The sequence below is a fragment of the Schistocerca nitens genome, chromosome 2 (genome assembly GCF_023898315.1).
Source record: "Schistocerca nitens isolate TAMUIC-IGC-003100 chromosome 2, iqSchNite1.1, whole genome shotgun sequence".
Taxonomy (NCBI): domain Eukaryota; kingdom Metazoa; phylum Arthropoda; class Insecta; order Orthoptera; family Acrididae; genus Schistocerca; species Schistocerca nitens.
Window position 1 is genome coordinate 950145026 of NC_064615.1, and position 20320 is coordinate 950165345.

Consider the following 20320-nt stretch of genomic DNA (forward strand, 5'->3'; position numbering starts at 1 on the left):
GTGGTATTTCTACAAAGCGAGGCAAATACTGGTGTGAAGATATGGAAATTACATGATATGTTCGAAGTGTTATTCAGCACGTAGTAAGGTTGTGGATATCCGCATCATCCATTCCTCATGGACTTGAACCAGCTTATACATGGTGAATTATTCAAAACTTGCACCGCAAATATTGTGGGAAGGGAAAGTGCTATTGATGTGCGGTTTTCACAAATGGATTGGTAGCAAGGAACTCGTATCGTCAGCCAATGAATAGATTGTAATAATACTTAAAAAGTGTTTTTTTTTGTGAAAACGCATACTTCTTTAAATGGAACAATTCTTAGTAACATTAACAAACTAAAATTACGGTAAATTAGCATGTCAGTGATGTTTGTCCCGGGATTCCAGTGCGATTCGTTTACAAGATATTGTATTTTCAAAAGATCCCACACTGACACATGTGCAATACCTGTGGTAGCACACAGTGAAGGAGAACATAACTGCGTACACTAGTTATGTGGATTCTGACAAGTAACGAGACAGCTGACCATCACAGGTGGTGTTCAAAACGCCCATGGGCAGCGACGATACATTCTTCCAGTCTAGTAAGCCACTACTACTGCACATGTTCTAGCATTTCAGCAGAGATTTCCGAGCAAGCTGTAGTAATACGTCGTTGCATAGCATGGGGTATATTTGGTATGTCCTTGTAGACAGCGTCTTTCAGCTTTCCCGAAAGAAAAAAGGCGTCAAATATGGGGAACGAACCGGCCAAGGCGCGTGTCGTCTGCCACGAATCCAATGATTTGGAAATAATTCTTGAAGATATGCGCTAGTAGTTCGTGCACTATGGGCTGGACAGCCATCATTTTAGTACCACAGGTTCCTGCTAGTCTGCAGAGGAATGTCCTCTAGCATCTGTGGAAGAAGGTCTGTTAGGAGGCTACAACACTTGTGCGGGTTCAGTGCTCCGATCATTAAAAACAGGACTACGAGCTGATGGTTCACTACACCACACCACATATTTACACTCAATGGACGCTGACGTACCACCTGAAGAAGCCAACGGGGATTATGTGCAGACCAATAGTGCATGTTTCGCTGGTGTACCTGGACATGATTGGTAAATGTCGCTTCATCACTAAACAAGATACGTGATATTCCTGGACTATCCTGTTTTAATACCCATGTACAGACGTTAACGCGATTATCATTATCGTTTCCATGCAGCTCTTGATGGAGGACACGTAGAATACTTGCCTGACGCATGCCACTTCCTGCATGGGAGCACGTTAATTTGCCCATCTTCTGTTGTCAGTTGTTTCGTTCCGTTGCGTTGTCTAGGTGTTACACTACCACTTTCACGTAAGTGGTTCAGGAGGCTGACAAGTAATTGCCGAGATAGTTGATGTCTGTTGGGATAGTTTGTCGCATACACCGTACAAAATAGAACTGCATTCTTCCTACACGCTCCATACACAATGAGCATGTCTTTATTTTTTGGGCACTGGTAAATCCTATAGTCCTATGACGCCCTCCTGCTTCGATTGTTACGCATAGACTGACTAGCAAGTGGCAATACACTCAAGGAACACATAAGCACACTGAAAGCAATACAGTACGTCGCAACTACGCTGGTTGAATGGCACAAACAAGTGTTGGGGAGGAAACTTTTCAAAATGCGATATCTCGTAAATAAGTCACGCTAGAATCCTGTAACAAGCACTGCTGACAATCTAATTTGCCCTATTTTAGTTTGTTAATGTCAACAGGCATTGTTCCATTTAAAAATAGTGTATGTTTGCACCTAAATACACTAAGTATTATTACATTCAGTTTATTGGCTAACAATACGAGCCCCTGCCAATCAGCTCTATATATGTAAACCACACATCAATAGTACTTCTGATTTCCCTGTATTTGCGGTGCAAATTTTAGGTGATTTACCTGTATACTGGAATAGGAGCACAATTATCAACAGTTCGCTCTTTGAATTCTGACGTTGACCGCACACAGGCCAAATTATGTGTCGGGCTTAAGGATTTGATACAAAAACCAAAAATACAATGTCTCACAAAGTGGCATGTAGTCGATACATTGATTCAACATTAAGTACCAGGCGCGAATAGGTTATTCCTTGTGCCGACAAGATGATGAACAACGATTTCTCTCTGGTGCCTAGTCTGTAGCCGTGATTCTTGCCAAGTCAACAAACATTTAATGCCTGGTTGTTTGATTTAACAAATTTTGCAATATTCGACTGAATAAGGAGGAGAAGCAAAGTGAACGATTTCAAATCATGTGATGTCTTCAAGAGCGTAGTACCCAAGGTCTGCTGCTGGAGTAAGCTCGCACGTCAAGCCACCCAAGTCGCCAAGCCAGTCAAAGATCACTCAAATCTCTAATATCAAAGAATTTAGGCCGCTAACGATTTAGTTTCAACTTCATTTCGTCTATGATGGAAGGAAGTGAATGATACTGAAAGGTCAGCCCGTGTGGCCGAGCGGTTCTAGGCGCTTCAGTCTGGAACCGCGCGACCGCTACGGTCGTAGGTTCGAATCCTGCCTCTGGCATGGATGTGTGTGAGGTCCTTAGGTTAGTTAGGTTTTAAGTAGTTCTAAGTTCTAGGGGACTGATGACCTCAGATGTTAAGTCCAATAGTGCCATTTGAACCATTTGATGCTGAAAGGAGGGAAGATAAAATAGATTCTTTTCAGGACCAATGAGTACAGGGCTGGAACTCTATAACGAAAAGTGTGATGTAGTTCGCAGAACGAGGTAACATGCAAAAGTTGTGAAGACAGTCGCTGCCCAAAGCATCAGCAGATCGGAGACGTCGGTGCATACTCGCCCCTATGTGCTTCCTCACGCCGAGCGCAGTGCCGCGCAGTCCAGTCTACGTAAACGCCCAGTCTCTATGCAATCAGCAACCACTTAAATCATGGCTACCGACGATCTCAGTTGTTCAGGACTTTGTGTCCAGTTAAAGACAATTATACTCTCATGTTAAATTGTCGTTCTGTAGTGACAAAGTGTTAAGTGTTACGACAGCGACAGCTCCAAAAACATATCATTTGTGTGGACGCTAACTGTTTCCCATCTTAAGTATTTACAACGTTAGTAACAAATTGTGTGTGTGTGTTGTAGTATCTGCTCGACCTCCTCCTGAAGTAATCTGGTTGCAACAATACACCACAGAAATAAGTGAAATACAGACCGACCACCCACTGATTAGGGTGAAGTGGACTCTAAGAATTGTGGTCACTGTGCTAGTATTATAGCTGCTGCTAATGAATGCGATATGTAGTGGAACAAACGGTATGTACCGAATTTTGATAGTATGTTAATAAATGTATTTTTTATATGAAATTTTTGTCACTCCCCATATGACTTCATCAGGATCGCTGGCTAATGGGTGATCAGCGTACATCCAAGAGTACGTTCCCTAGGTCAACTTGGGATCACAGCCAAGCTGTTTGATGCAGAACCCCATGATCAACAAGGCACAGTGAACGGTGTTCTCCGTTGTCAGATTGGCCACAGTTTGCCGCCTGTCATGCTTTACCGAGCGAACAAGCCTCTTACCTCCACATTCATTAATGATGTGTGGACGTCCAACACCTTGTCGCTTACTCGTGGTTTCACTGACCTTCAGATATTTTCTATAGATGCTGACGACAGTAACATACGAACAGTCAACCTCCTTCGACGCTTCTGAGGTGCTTCTTCCCTTGTTGTTGTTGTTGTCTTCAGTTCAGAGACTGGTTTCATACAGCTCTCCATGCAACTCTATCCTGTGCAAGCCTATTCATCTTCGAAAAAGTACTGCAACCTTCATCCTTCTGAATATGCTTAGTGTATTCATCTCTTGGTCTCCCTCTACGATTTTTACCCTTCACGATTCTCTATAATACTAAATTGGTGATCCGTTGATGCCTCAGAACGTATCCTACTAACCGATACCTCCTTCTAGTCAAGTTAGGCCACAAATTTCTCTTCTCTCCAATTCTGTTCAGTCATCAGTTATCTGCTATATTATCAGGTCATTTGCCTCTCCATTTTCTGCGATCCATTGCTTCCTTCTTAAGGCTGCTGTATGTTGTACCGTCCATCATGTCATCCAGTATCTGGAATCTCTTCCTTCCTCGCTTCCTTTTCCCTTCTACATAACCTTCTAAAACTGTTTTTATCAGTCCGTCATTATTTCTTAATATATGCCCAATCCAATTTCTTTTTCTTCTCTTTATTACATCTAATAACTGTCTTTCCTCTCTCACTCTTCTCAGTACCTCTTCATTTTTTACTCTGTCCACCCAACTTATTCTTTCCATCTTCCGCCATGTCCAGATCTCAAAAGCCTCCAGCCTTTCTCTGTCTTTTTTCCTCATAGTCCATGTTTCAGCGCCATATAGAAGAACACTCCATACAAGACATTTTATGAGTCTCTTTCTGAGTTCTCTGTCCAGACCACTGCAGAAGATTCTCCTTTTCTTATAAAACGCCTCTTTTGCCATTGCTATCCTTGTTTTAATTTCTGTGGTGCACTTCCAGTCGGTGTCTATCCTGCTTCCAAGATACTTAAAATTTTGCACCTGTTCTAGTGTTTCTCCACTCAGCACAATTTTTATTTCCTTATTTCCTCCTATTGCCAATACTTTTGTTTTATTTGTGTTAATTTTCATTCTATATTTTTTTCTGTTAGTTGCAATGGTGTCCACCAAATCCTGTAATTCTTTTTCCCCTGTGACTAGAAGGACCATGTCATCAGCAAATCTCAAGCATCCTACTCTTCTTCCTCCAATTTCTACTCCTTTGTCATCTAATGAGCATTGGTCAATCATGTTTTCCAAGTACAGGTTGAAAAGAGTAGGTGATAAACAGCATCCTTGTCTTACTCCTTTCCCTAGTCTGATCCAGTTTGTACTTTCTCCTTTCACTTTAACTGAAACTTTTTGATTAAGGTATAATGAGTTTATAAGTCTTCTGGTTTTCCAGTCCACTCTCTTTTCCCTCATTATAGTCGCCAGCTTGTCCCATACCACATTGTCAAATGCCTTTTCTAGATCGATGAAGCACGTATATAAGTCTCTTCCTTTTTCAATAAACCTTTCTCCCAAGATTCGTAGGAGCCCTATTGCATCTCTGGTGCCCGTATTCCGTCTAAAGCCAAACTGCTCCTCGCCAAGATTCTCTTCCATTACTTTTTCAATTATTATTAATTATTCTTAACAGCACTTTGGCTGCATGTGAGATGAGGCTGATTGTCCTGTGCTCGCTGCATTTCTTGGTTCCTTGTTTTTTCGGTAATGGAATCATTACTGTTGTCAAAGTCCTCAGGCCATTCACCACTGTCATATATTTTATTACATAACCTCAATATTTCTCTTATTCCATTGTGGTTCAAGCATTTTAGTATTTCTCCTGGTATTGTATCTGTACCTACTGCTTTGCCATTTTTCATTGCAGCAATGGCAGACTTTACTTCTTCCATTATGATGGTCGGTCCTTTCTCTTCATCACTTACACTGTTGTGTGATTCAAGTTCCAGAGTTTCTGGTTTGCTATTTGTGTCATATAGCTCTTTTATATATTCTTCCCATCTCTGGAGGACATCGTCACGATCTTTGTACACTATCTCTTCGTCTTTACTCAAAATTTCCATAGTAGCACTTCCTGCTGTGTTTTGTTCCCATGTCATAGTCTTTACTCTGTTGTATAGTAAGTCGTATCTTCCCTTCCTGTCCAGTTCTTCAATTTCATCACATTCCTCTTTCAGCCATTTTTTCCTAGCCTGCTCTGTTTCTCTTCGCAGTTCGTTATTTAACCTTCGGTATATCTTTCTTGCATCTTCAGTGTTCTTGTTTTTCAATTTTCTTCTCTCCTCCATCTTGGAAATCATTTCTTGTGTGACCCATGGTTTTTTTGACCTTTTCCCTGCTTTAATGATTCCTTCTTTCAGCATGTTCCAGTACTCGTTGGCATTATCAGGTGCTTCTTTGTCTCGTAATGTGTTTAGAAAGTCCCGAGACAGCATTTCTGTAATTTGTTCTTTGTTGGACCTTATCTTCTCTAAATCCCACTTCTTCACCATTGTCGCCTTTTTCAGTTTTTTCATTCTTATTTCTATTTCTGCCATAAGTAAGTTGTGGTAACTATTAATATCTGCACCTGGTAATGTGTGCACCTTCTTGATTCCATTCCTGTATCTTTCTTCTACCAGTATAAAATCGATTTGGTTTCTGTATTTATCCCCTGGTGATTTCCAAGTGTAGAGCCTCCTCTTATGGTTCTTGAACCATGTGTTTGCCGCTATCAGCTGCCTTTCCCTGCAGAAGTCAATTAACCACTCACCTCTGTCATTTCTCTTTCCAAGACCATGACTGCCTACTATGTTTCCCTCTTTCCCTTCTCCCACAATGGCGTTCCAGTCTCCCATTACTATTTTGCAGCATTTTTTATTTTCGTCCATTATTCTCTCTATTACACTGTACGTTTCCTCTACAATTTGGTCATCATGTTCTGAAGTTGGCATATACACCTGGACAATCAGTAAATCTTTTTGTGCTCCTTTCAGCCTTACACCAATAACCCGGTCATTTGCATAGTCCACATATTCCACATATTTAGCCAATTCCTTTGTCATAATCATTCCTACTCCATTAATTCCTTTTACTTCTCCTCTTGAGTAGTAGAATACATATTCATCTGACTGCAACTCTCCATGTCCATTCCATCTTACCTCAGCAACTCCTACGAGGTCCATATGATTCTTTTCCATCTCTCTTTTAAGGTTTTCTAGTTTTCCTGCTTGTAACAGAGTTCTGACATTCCAGGTACCAATTCTCGTTTTGATTTTTTGCCTCCTTTCAAGTTGTCGTCCCCCCCCCCCCCCCCCCCCCGGAGATCCGAATGGGGGACTATTTTACCTCCGGACACTGATTTAACATGAGAGGAAGCCATTTTTTGTGCATAAAATGGAGACTGCATTATGCAAGGAAGATAATCTGCGGTGGTATTCCGTTGCCTTCCGCAGTTCTGGAGGCCGCCCCTAACATGGGATACAGACGCCTTTTGCAGCCGCCCGCTCCGGGTCAGACGCTGCATGAGAAGTATAGGTTGGAAAATGAAAGACCCCTAGCCCTCGAAACCTAATAGCGTCAGGGTCGGAAAAGAACAAGAGCTGGCCGAGGGTGGCCAGATCGGAAAGATAAAGGTGAGGAGCCTGGCATAAGTAAGTGGAAGCAATGCCAGGACTCAGCTCGGGGCCCCGTGGTCGCCAGCCACGTATCACTAGGTGTGACTCCCTCTTCATAAGTTATGTGATCCACCCATCTAATCTTCAGCATTCTTCTGTAGCGCACCACATTTCAAAAGCTTATTTATCGTCCATGTTTCACTTCCATACATGGCCTATTCAATACAAATACTTGCAGAACAGACTTCCTGACACTTAAATCTATACTCGATGTTAACAAATTTCTCTTCTTCAGAAACGCTTTCCTTGCCACAGCCAGTCTACGTTTTACATCCTCCTTACTTCGACCATCATCAGTTATTTTGCTCCCCAAATAGTAAAACTCATTTACTACTTTAAGTGTCCATTTACTAATCTAATTCGACTACATTGCATTATCCTCGTTTTACGTTTGTTGATGTTCATCTTATACACTCCTTTCAAGACACTGTCCATTCCGTTCAGCTGCTCTTCCAGGTCCTTAGCTGCCTCTGACAGAATTACAAAGTCATTGGCAAACTTCGAAGTTTTCATTTCTTCTCTATGGATTTTAATTCCTACTCCAAGGTTTTCTTTTGTTCCCTTTACTGCTTGCTCAATATACGATTGAATAACTTACAACCCTGTCTCACTCACTTCTCAACCACTGCTTCCCTTTCATGACCCTCGATTCTTTTAGCTGCCATCTGATTTATGTACAAACTGTAAATAACCTTTCGCTCCCTGTATTTTACTCCTGACTCCTTTTGAATTTGAAAAGGGTATTCCAGTCAATATTGTCAAAAGCTTTTTATAAGTCTACTAATGCTACGAACGTAGGTTTGCCTTTCCTCAATCTATCTAGGGTAAATATTGCCTCACGTGTTTCAACATTTCTACGGAATCCAAGCTGATCTTCCCCGAGGTCGGCTTCTACGAGCTTTTCCATTCATTTGTAAAGAATTCGTGTTAGTATTGTCTAACCATGACTTATTAAACTGTTATTGATTGGCGACTCCATAGAGTGTCCTGTGCACCACGACCAGATAATGGGTATACTTGGAAGGAGAGACAGCATTGGTCGTATTTTTTTGTTTTATTAACCGCAAAATCGATTTTCGGTCACTTAGTGACCATCTTCAGTGCTGTAATATATAATTTATGTGATCACTGTAAGCTTGTTGACATCAGTGCCGCCGGCCGAAGTGGCCGTGCGGTTAAAGGCGCTGCAGTCTGGAACCGCGAGACCGCTACGGTCGCAGGTTCGAATCCTGCCTCGGGCTTGGATGTTTGTGATGTCCTTAGGTTAGTTAGGTTTAACTAGTTCTAAGTTCTAGGGGACTAATGACCTCAGCAGTTGAGTCCCATAGTGCTCAGAGCCATTTGACCCATTTGAACACCAGTGCCTACTAATTTAAATTATATATTACAGCACTGAAGATGGTCACTAAGTGACCGAAAATCGATTTTGCGGTTAATAAAACAAAAAAATACGACGAATGCTGTCTCTCTTTCCAAGTATACTTATTAAACTGATAGTTCGGTAGTTTTCGCACCTGTCAACACCTGATTTCTTTGGGATTGAAATTATTGTATTCTTGTTGATGTCTGAAGGTATTTCGCCTATCTCATACATCTTGCCCACCAGATGGAAGAGTTTTGCCATGACTGACTCTCCCAAGGCTATCAATAGTTCTTATGGAATGTTTTCTACTCCCGGGGACTTGTTTTTACTTAGGTCTTTCAGTGCTCTGTCAAAAATTCTTCTCTTGTAGCACTGATTGTGCTACCTAACCACAAATCACGTGGAAGCACCGTAGCAGCTAGTCCAGCCCTCTGTCGAAGGAAGAATGTCCAAATAAAATTTTGATTACTACTTCCGGTTACACACTCGGATTTGTCTTTCAAATATGAGTCGACTAATATAGATCACAGGTTAACTGGCTCCGAGATTTAAAAGTCGATTTAATTAAATGGCAATTAAATCGTATCATATGAAATTTCCCGGAAATTAGGGACCTCCGTAGGTTTGCTGGTTATTTCTGGAAGGTTAAGGTAGACAGTTTGAATTTCAGTCCTTCTTCGCCAGCGGTTTAAATAATATAGAATTTGTGCAATATGGAGTATTTTTGTAAGGTCAAGGCAGCCGTTAGTTTTAATTTTAGTCCTTCATGAAAGGGTGAGAGACACGCCCCACCCTCCATTTTCGCAGAAGATCCGCTATTACGGGTCTACCAACCTGTGGGCCAAAGGCATTCCATTGCGGGCCAGAACAAATTTTCAAGAGTTGCACCTGACAGTTTGTTCACAGGGCACCTCTTCTTGTCGGCGCAGTTAAGCAGTGTCGTTAAGTCTTCATACACAAGACTGATGAGAGTCGCCATTGATGCCCCGGATGAAGTCAGTTCTTAGCTTACAGTGTGCTTGTTCAGCAGCTTCGATGTGCTGATCGGTACCGACGTCATGCAATACGCGTGCACCGCACTGTAAGAGTGATCATCGTATCATGTTTCCGCAATAGCAATCTAAACCGCCCCTGCTCGCACCAGTCTCCTCACTTCTCAAGAATGTTAGCATCCGAATATCTCTCGGCGTACTCTCTCGTAATTCACGGGCTATAGCATGCAGTGCAGTGTTTGTAATGATTTCCGGCTTAAATGTTCTTGTCTTTACCTGCAGAAAGAATAGAGTCACCAGTTTCTTGGTTTAATTTATGTTAAGGTCAGGAATCAGGAGGTAGGTTAAGGAGTGAGGAGATTCTCCACAGAATCGGCGAGGAAAGAAATATATGGAAAACATTGACAAGAATAAGTGACAGGATAATAAGATATTTGTTAAGACATCAGGGAATAACTTCCATGGTACTAGAGGGAGCTGTAGAGAGTAGAAACTGCAGAGGAAGACTGAGATTGGGGTACATCCACAAAATCATTAAGGACATAGGTAGCAAGTGCTATTCTGAGGTAGAAAGGTTGGCCTAGGAGAGGAATTAGTGGTGGCCTGCATCAAATCAATCAGAACACTGATGACTCAAAAGAAAAAAACAAAAACACCGTTATTCAATTGTAACAGGCTACATCTCATTTAATGTGTTCTTCTGAGACAATATATGCAACGCTTTACCAATTTTTTTTGTTTTTAAGAACGTAGGCTTCCGCAGCCGGTGTCAAATCAAATGGCTCTGAGCACTACGGGACTTAAGATCTGAGGTCATCAGTCCCCTATAACTTAGAACTTCTTAAACCTAACTAACCTACACACATTGTAAGTAGGCTGTTTATGTTTTCTTATTGGCAACGTTACGTAGCGCTCTGTATGAAAATCACTGGCTGTGCTGTTTTATGTTTTCTTATTGGCAACGATACGTAGCGCTCTGTATGAAAATCACTGGCTGTACTGTGTGCAGTCTGTGGCTAGTTTGCATTGTTGTCTGCCATTGTAGTGTTGGGCAGCGGCAGCTGGATGTGAACAGCGCGTAGCGTTGCGCAGTTGGAGGTGAGCCGCCAGCAGTGGTGGATGTGGGGAGAGAGATGGCGGAGTTTGGAAATTTGTAAGACTGGATGTCATTATCTGTTATGTATATTATGATTTTTCAACACTATTAAGGTAAATACATTGTTTGTTCTCTACTAAAATCTTTCGTTTCCTAACTATGCCTATCAGTAGTTAGCGCCTTCCGTAGTTTGAATCTTTTATTTGGCTGGCAGTAGTGGCGCTCGCTGTTTTGCAGGAGTTCGAGTAACGAAGATTTTTTGGTGAGGTAAGTGATTTGTGAAAGGTATAGGTTAATGTTAGTCAGGGCCATTCTTTTGTAGGGATTGCGTTGCGCTAAAAATATTATGTGTCAGTTTAAGCACAGTCTTATGTATAATTGTAAAAAGGGGACGTTTCAACATCCACACATCCATGCCCGAGGCAGGATTCGAACCTGCGACCGTAGCGGTCGCGCAGTTCCAGACTGAAGCGCCTAGAACCGCTCGGCCACAAGCCGGTGTCATAGTGATTAAAATTCTTCTTGGTTTTATGTCACGTCATTGCTAAAAACTAACAACAATAATAAACTAAAACCGACGTTTCGGCCGAATTGCAACGGCCTTCCTAAGGGCACGACTGGTTTTGCATGGGGATAGGTGCTTCTATTTATTACAGGCTATCGATGTCTGACGTCACTGTTGTACAACTTTTAATTGGCCCTTTAATATGATTGGCTAGTCATGACGTAAGGGAAAATGGAAGGAAAGAGGCTATTGGTGGATGACCATGTCGTCAACGATTGGTAGCTGTCCGTCAATCAGCGCTCGGCTTCTGGTCGACAGGTTTTCCCCCTGGTGTGCGCGGAAGTGGACTGACAGTTGCTCTACAGCTGTTTGTGCAGATACGTCCGTGTCCCGTGTAGTTTCTGCCCTGCGACCGCTCGCGGCGCGTTGGACAGGGATGGCCGGCAGCCAGGACGCCGGGAGTTTGTAACCATCTTTTCTGTTGAAGTTGTCAGGCTGCGTCATGATTTCGATCGCCTCCCGTATTTTGCGTTCTCGCATCCGCGATTCTTTCGCCAGTACTCGGGCTTCCTGGAACCTGACAGGTTGTCCACAGTCACGGTGGTGTTCCGCTATCGCCGATTTATTATGTTGCTGTAATCGTACATAGCGTTCGTGTTCTGCTACTCGTAAGCTGACAGGTCTCCCTGTTTCTCCTATGTAGGCAGCTCCGCACTCACACCCTAGTTCGTAAACACCTGCAGTGTTAAGATTGTTGATTAGATCCTTGGTGGAACCTATCATTTCGTGGATCCTATGACTGCTTCGAAAAATCGGTCTGAAACCTCGTCGGTGGAGGACGTTGCCTAGCCATTCACTGACGCGTTTTACATATGGTAAGTATACCAGTGGAAGCTTCTCTTCTTTGCCTTCTTCTCGTGTTCTGCTCCCTTTGGTTTTAGCTACCTTTCTTATGATGATGTTGTCATCATAGCTGTTGGCACGAAACGTGTGTTGTAGCTTCTTTAATTCCGCTTTGATGTTATTTTCATCGCTTATCCGGTAGGCACGGGCAGTTGTATGCAGAACGGAATACTTTTGAGCTGGGTGGTGGTGGCTCTCCGCGTGCAGTTACCGATTAGTGTGCGTTGGTTTCCGGTAGATATTCTAGAAGAATTAGAGATTTTCAAGCATTTTGCTCGAAAGGATAGCCTCATCCATAACGAACAGCTACAGCTACGTAACAAAAATTTTTTCAACGGTATAAAGCCGTTACACGATATCTCACTTCTGGTCTCCTTGTGCAGATTGCCGAAATGTTCTTTTCCTTCTAAGATAGTCCTATATTTTTCAATTATCAAATGTTTCTTGGCTGCATTTCACGTCAGTACTGCTTTCTGCAAGTTGTCATTCAGTCCTACCTACATTTTCATAATGATGTTTTCATTTTTTATCTTACTGTTATAAGTTTTGATGTAGACAAAATGTTATGTTGTATGCTACTATCAAATAAACGTTGCTCTCCATTATGTACCAAATACTATTTACAATCAATTCTGCTATATTTCAATGTGAAGTAGCCTAATTGTATCTACGGCGACTAGATGGCGCGCTCCTTGCAGTGCCATGTTCACCTGGCCGCATTTGTTAACGCGGGCACCTCAGTCCGTTTCGCAACCTGCACCACGCAAGTAACGAGCAGCCCTTAGCGGTTCGCCATCACAGTTTTGTTTATCTTAAATATCTTTGTGTCTAATGCCCTTTTGGCATATTTATTATTTTATAAATGACATATAAGTACTGCCAGTCTTTCACGACGATTCCGTACTTATACTCTATCATATATTTTTAGTCATAATTCTGTGACCGAGTCATAGAATATAGACCATTGTTTGTTTTAAATTCTGAGGAAGACACTCCTAGCAGTGTCGAAACCAGGTTAATTTGATAAAAATAGTGACCGTGGGCTGATTTTCTTTCAATTGTAACTATTCACGGTCTCTGAACGTGCAGCCATGTACAAGAATTTGTGATATATTGTTTGTTTAAATTTCAGCCTTTGAACTGGATTTTATAAAATGACTTAGAATTTTTATTTTATTTTTATTGACATGCATCATACGAATGAATGGAGACGGGCTGGAAGCGTCATTGTGGCCAATATTCGACCATTAAGTTTTATAAAATAATTCGGATTTAAACAAAACAAATATTGAGGTTAATATACAGAACTATGATGTACATGAAAAGATTATGGTGATGTGATGTACATTCTGAATCATGAAGAAGATAACGTGACGTAAGTTCATGGTAATTGTAGGTAGAGGTTGGGCGGGATTGAGCTGTGGAAGGTATTGAGCAAGATGTTGTATGAAAAAGATAGTGCAACCATTTCTCACTTCCTCGGAAGCATTTTGGTGGAAAACACTAGATCTCTCAAGGCAATCTAGGGAAGGATAACACTGGATAAGTGTGCCTTCCAAATAAGGAGGAGAAACACCTAATGGACAAGCACATCAGCTTCCACACTAAGAAAAGATTTGGAAAGATAGTTATGCATATGTGAAACTTGGACGTTAGAGAAGCAGGAGAAAGCTCGTCTCGAAGCTGAGGAAGTGTGAATTTTGAGAAGTACAAGAATAACCTCGAATGACCAAAAAAAAAAAAAAGGATGTAATTGTTCCACAGGAAATTCGAGACAAGAAGGAACTACTGGAAGTTATAGGCCAATGCAAAGCAAAACTCGAACACTTAACCAGGCATAATATCCTTCTCAGAACATCTTCGAAGGGAAGATTGTACAGAAGTAAGCGAGGGAACGATCGAGAACATCCAATTTAAAAGATATGATCAGTGAGATGGGATGATTTTCATACGCAGAGATGAAAAAGACTGCTGAAGAGAGGTAGGTGTGGCTGCAGAGATAACGATTAGGTCTATTGATCAAGATATGTGGTGTTATATTAAAGGTTTAACACAGTAAAATTAGTATTAAGGGCAGAAAGTATACATAAATATCTTGAGGCAGCCTAAATTAATATGTGCAAATTACCTAGACTTTATTCATCGAGTATTTGAGGAGAGAGCACATAATGACTTCCAGGAAACTTTCAAATAATATGAAAGCTTTTCGAAACTTTTACTCGCTAACCCCTCACACAAAATAATAAAAGAAAAAATGTTTATCGCTTATTACATTTTAGCTGCAGTAAAACTGCAGCTTTAGGCATGACGCTTTGTTTTATTACATCTCCACTACTAAATCTATTCGCAACACATTTTGCAGGCAGTATCCGTATATATATATATACAGGGTGTCCCAACTATCTTGTCCACCCAAAATATCTCTGGAACAATAACAGCTATTGGAAAACGACTTTCACCGGTATCAATGTAGGGCTGGGGCCCATGAATGTACATATTTGGAAACATTCTAAAACGAAAGCATATGTGTTTTTTTAACACAAACTTATGTTTATTTTAAATGGACCTCCTATATTTTTTCTTCAGCAGTCCATAGCATGACAAAGCACATAGACAATGGCGCTGATTGCATCGCAATATTCCCATTACATCCCGAGATATTGAGACGCGAAGTTGACGCTTGAAACACCCCACATGCGCTGCACAGTCGTCGCTCCGGCAGTGAGCAGTGATGTCGTGGGCACGCCCGGAGTTTCGAGGATCGCTCAGCAGAGCAATGGGTGTGGCGGATCGCCGTTCGGCCGAGCCCGCTCGGTCGACGGCCCCATCCGGCCCCCCAACTAAGACTGGAGACGTTAGTGTGGCAGACCGCCCGCCGTCCGGAGGAGCGTGCTCCCCCGGCGGCCCCGTCTGAGCCGCCGCCTAGAACGACCCGGCCACCGTCCACGGACTACGACATGGACGACGTATCTGGAGAAGACGACATCATAGTGCACGACGCACTCCCGGCCGACGAGAGGGCGCGAAGAATAAAGGCCAGCGCGCAGCAACGCCCAGCGGGCGAGCGCCGCAAGAGGTCTTACACAACCGCAGCAACCGGCGCCAAAAAGACGCGGAAGAAGAGGAGGCAGCTCGCTGTCTCTACAAACGGGGGCAGACACGCGCCCTACCTGATGACAGCGGTGCGGGAGCGACCTGGACGACCGTCACGTCGAAACGTGCGGCCAGACCCAGGACGACGCCTTCACCGCCGCCCACATCGACCGCAAACCGCTTTGGGGCACTTGCGGTCGAAAATACGACTGAACAGCCTACTTCCGAGCAGTCGGCGTCCACGGCCGCCGCCGAAGCAGGCTGTTCAAATGAAGATGATGACGAAGAAGCCGTCCCCACCACCGGACGGTCACACCCGAGGCCGCCGCCCATAGTCTTCGAGGTGGCAGAAGACTACAAGGGTTTCCTGCAGCTCGTGAGGCAGTGGACGACTGCCGACTTCACCTTGCGAGCTGCTACAGGGAACCTGGTGCGGCTACAAGTCGCAAATACAGAAGACTACATCCGGGTGACGAGCGAGGCGTCAAACCAGGGCCTCCACTGGTACACACACGCCGCCGTCCCCGAGCGACTACTGAAGATAGTCTTCAAAGGACTACCCATGGCAGTACAACCAGAGCTGCTACAAGAAGAACTGACGGAGCTCGACTTCCGCGTGCGCAACGTGACGCGCGTGAAATCGCACGTCATTCACAAGGAGTCTCCGTCACTTCTGGTGATCGTCACCGATATACCGGAAAACAGGCGGCTCTACCAGGTGACGAGGGTGGCCAATACAAAGGTCACCGTCGAAAACCTGACACAGAAGAGGGGCCTGGTACAATGCTTCCGCTGCCAGGGGATGGGGCACGTGGCTCGCCACTGCTCCTTCCCCGAGAAGTGCGTGAAGTGTGCCGGGGACCATGCCAGCAGACTGTGTCCGCTACCGCGGGCGCACGCGCCCAAGTGTGCGAACTGCAGCGGCCCACACGTGGCGAGCTACCGCGGCTGCGAAGTCTTTAAAGCCGCAATAGCTCGCCAAAACGGGCAGCAGGCCGCGACGACTGCCGGCCGCTCCCTCCGCCGTCCGCGCCCAGGCGCAAAACCGGCGAGGCGGCCGGCACACGCAAGACAGACGCCGGCAGCCAATGCTGCCAACTCCGTCCCCACTAAAGGGGGCAACAAAAGCCGGCGCATCCGCGTTGGGAAACGTGCGCGCGAGCGCACACCCGAAGACCAGCGCGCCTACCACGTCCAAGGGAAGGCGCGCAAAGAAGACCACGCATCGACGGGAGGCGCAAGGCGTGGTAACGCGCCAGCCGCCTCACGTCACCCAGGAGCATCCAGCCAAGGCGCCACAACAGCTACGCTTGAAGGAGGGCTGGCTGCAGCAATTTCAGCACTCTCTGCGGCAATCGACAAGGTGACGCACCCTGCCGACACGCTGCAAAGAGTGGCTGAAACAGTGATGACCGCCTCACCGGCGGCTGTTTAACAGCCGTCGAAATAAGGCGCTCCCAACGCCGTCCGCGCCGGGAGCAGCGAAGTCGGCCTGTCATGGGCCCACCCAGTGTCTGCTGTGCGGACACAAAGAAGTTTAACCAACCTGAGGGGCTACAAGAAGACACAAACGAAAGAGAAGAATTAACCATTCCAAATGTAAGAAGACTTGGACGCAAAGTAGGGCAAGCCTACTAGGACTCTGCCAACCAGGGGTCGGGGGGACCCTGCAGAAGCCCGGCTCGTTCGTTCGTTCGACATGCGCTGCTAGCGCACGTCCTGAGGCTCAGGCGTGAACCCCATGCTGCCCGTAATCGCGATGTGATTGACATGCGTAATCACACCTCCATACTTATCTAGAGGTCCGAAACGAATAATACGGTCTGCTGCCATCAAAACTCTTAGTCCACTTGCTCGTTTCACTAAAACCATCAACATGAATTTTACTATTTCGAGTGAATGATTAACTGTTACTTGCGCTAGATCTACAGTAAAGTAAAGTTTTAACGTTGAACGGCATTACCTTTTTAGTAACGGATTAACGATAAGCGAAGTTATCTTTGTGACTAACGTTGCGGTACACAGATATGCTACAGAACCGCATCACCCTAGCCTATGGGATAAATACCTGCTGGAATGTACGACGTTAATGCAGGATGGCAGCAGACCGTATTATTCGTTTCGGACCTCTTGATAAGTATGGAAGTGTGATTACGCATGTCAATCACATCGCGATTACGGGCAGCATGGGGTTCACGCCTGAGCCTCAGGACGTGCGCTAGCAGCGCATGTCGTGTGTTTCAAGCGTCAGCTTCGCGTCTCAAATACCTCGGGATGTAACGGGAATATTGCGATGCAATCAACGCCATTGTGTATGTGCTTTGTCATGCTAAGGATTGCTGAAGAAAAAATACAGGAGGTCCATTTAAAAAAACATTGTGTTAAAAAACACATATGCTTTCGTTTTAGAATGTTTCCAAATATGTACAATCATGGGCCCCAGCCCTACATTGATACCGGTGATAGTCGTTTTCCAATAGCTGTTATTGTTCCAGAGATATTTTGGGTGGACAAGATAGCTGGGACACCCTGAGGAACAAGCCGAGGATAGGAACCATGTCTGTAAAAGTCATCCGACGACGCTACAGAGCGTAAAAGTTGTTGGCGCCGGCGCCTGCCTCAAGGCCACCCGTTCGGTAGGAAACTTGACTTCGTACGCTGACGGACCGTAGGCGGAACGTTTCGTAATGTTATCGATTATTCAGCGCTGTAATAATATAATTATGATTTGCTGAATGAGAAATCCGGCGTTGTCTGGGTATCTGCTTATAACTGTAGATGAGACTTCGGACACTTGGAATTTACGTTTTGCTAGTAAAGCTTCTATGTAGAGGAGGTTTGAAGTAGAATTACTGAAAACATGAGCGAAGACCTTGTCCGCTTCGTTAATATAGGAGAGAGCTATGAAGAGTTGGTTGTGTGAGTATAGCATAACACATGCTAACAGAGAATTGTACACTTTTAATGCGAAATGGTAAACTGTTACGAACAACCGGGATTTGGGGTATAGAACCACGCTCGCATGTTCCATTTCCCGGTAAAATTTCCGCTTCTACAATGTTACGTTGGAAAGAAGCAATTAGGTTGAAGTAACTTTAAGCCTCTATCAGTGAAGGGTTCTGAGGAGCTTGGAAATGCATGACGCTCTCGATAGAGATAGATCCCGCCCTGTCTTTGTAAAGAGTTTCCAAAGAGCGAGTCAAATCCTAATATTCACGAGCCTCACAGTCTTCATTGGATTCTTGTTACCACATAGCCCTCGCTCTTTTTGTCTTTCTGGTGTATTCAGAAAGACTCCCTTTTCTGGACATTTTTATTCGCAAGAAAATGAAATCGAAATGTAATGAGTAGGCACCCAAATCATGAAGTAAAGTTAATAAATTCGTTTCTCCTAGCAAATAATATAAATAAAACCTGTCGAAAGAAGAAAAGCAATGTCATTAAGTTGTTAATACACAAAGCGAAATCATTAAATCCGAATATATTAGCCAAAAATTCAATGTTAGTTTACGTTCGTACAGATAAGATTGTGGTGCTAAATTGTGTTACTGATGTAAACTTGTGAAAATACTTTTGTCACTGAGGGAAAAAAAGAAAAAAATCTTCCTAAGAAAGTAGTCAGATATAAATAGAATATATCGAAGGAAGCTGAGAAATACCGTTAATTTTATAACATACGAAGCGAAATCAGGAAATCATTGTATCCAAGCTTAGTTCTGTCACTCAAGTACCGAAAATATATCTGTCACTGAGCTAAAATAACCTCACAGAGCCATCTATCAGTTCCTTTCTGTACGAGAAAACTAACAACGTCATCTATTGGTTCTTTTGTATACTACACCGTGATGATTTAACATGCGAATTACTAAGCCGAGCAGACGATTTTAGAGAAAACATTGAAGTACAGTAATTTTTTCTGTGTTTAGATTTTAATGATAGAAAGCCTATGCGTTGCCCCAAGCTATGCTAAGTTACCTGCGAAATCCCCATGATCGTTCGTCTAGTAGTTTTGGAGATTAGCATGTTCAAACAGACGTACAGACGCTACAGTTTTACAGTTTTATTACTGGTATAGCGAGTATAGATTCGGTTTGTCACCCTTATTTTCTCTGGAAATACCTTCACAACAATAAAGTATCCTGTAATATGCATTCACCCAAACGTACAAGGGAGAACACAGAGTAATGCAACAACCGTCGAATGAAACAAATATAAGAGAAAATCGAGCAGGACTGAATTATTGTTGTCAACAAGAGGTACCGTGAGAGAACAGATCATGTTTCTTTCCAGACAAGCTTCACAGAGAGTACCGTGGAGATTTTCACTGTCGTGCACTATTTTCAGGGCAATACAGATGCAAAGCTAACTGGTGCAAGAAACCAAACGGAAGACAATAATTATGTCACGAGGCGCAGGAGACAGTGTTCCCTTATGCCAAAATATTCTGAAGATATCCCTCAACTGTCTCTGAAAATTTATCAGTAGAGTTCTGGTTCACCCTCTATAGAGAAGTTAATAAGCTTTCTTGACGGACGGAGTTGACTGTTCTAAGTGGATTATAAAACAACAGTTAAAATAATTAAATAAACATATCACCATTGTGTGTGTGTGTGTGTGTGTGTGTGTGTGTGTGTGTGCGGGTGTAACAAAATTATAGTGGATGAATCAGGATAATACTTGTTATCTGTCAACTGCTGTCGGAAATAGCCATCCAAGTAAACGCATTGCAGTATGAGTGTATGAATGGACTGAATGGACGAAAACAGTACACGGCTGCGGAACAGTGGCGATTTGGCGACGCCCTGATTAATGCCAGACACGGAGGCCAACGGGTAGCCAATTACGCTCTACACGAGAACGAATGCCACGCAGGCGCCGGGAACCGTGTCGCCCGCTAATTGGCTCTTACGGCCGTTTTAAACCCGCCGCCGGCTAGGTTAATTACACTCGATGCGACCGCTTCTTGCCAACGAATCCGGACGCAATCCTGCGAAGAGCTCTATTGTAATCGCGAACGTGATGCTAATGTGCAGCGCCACGGGGACTCTATTCTGTTAACTGGGAGGTGTTTTCTCACCTAGACGGCTCCGCTCGAAAACATTTTTCAGCTTCGAAAACGCCAGAAGGAAAT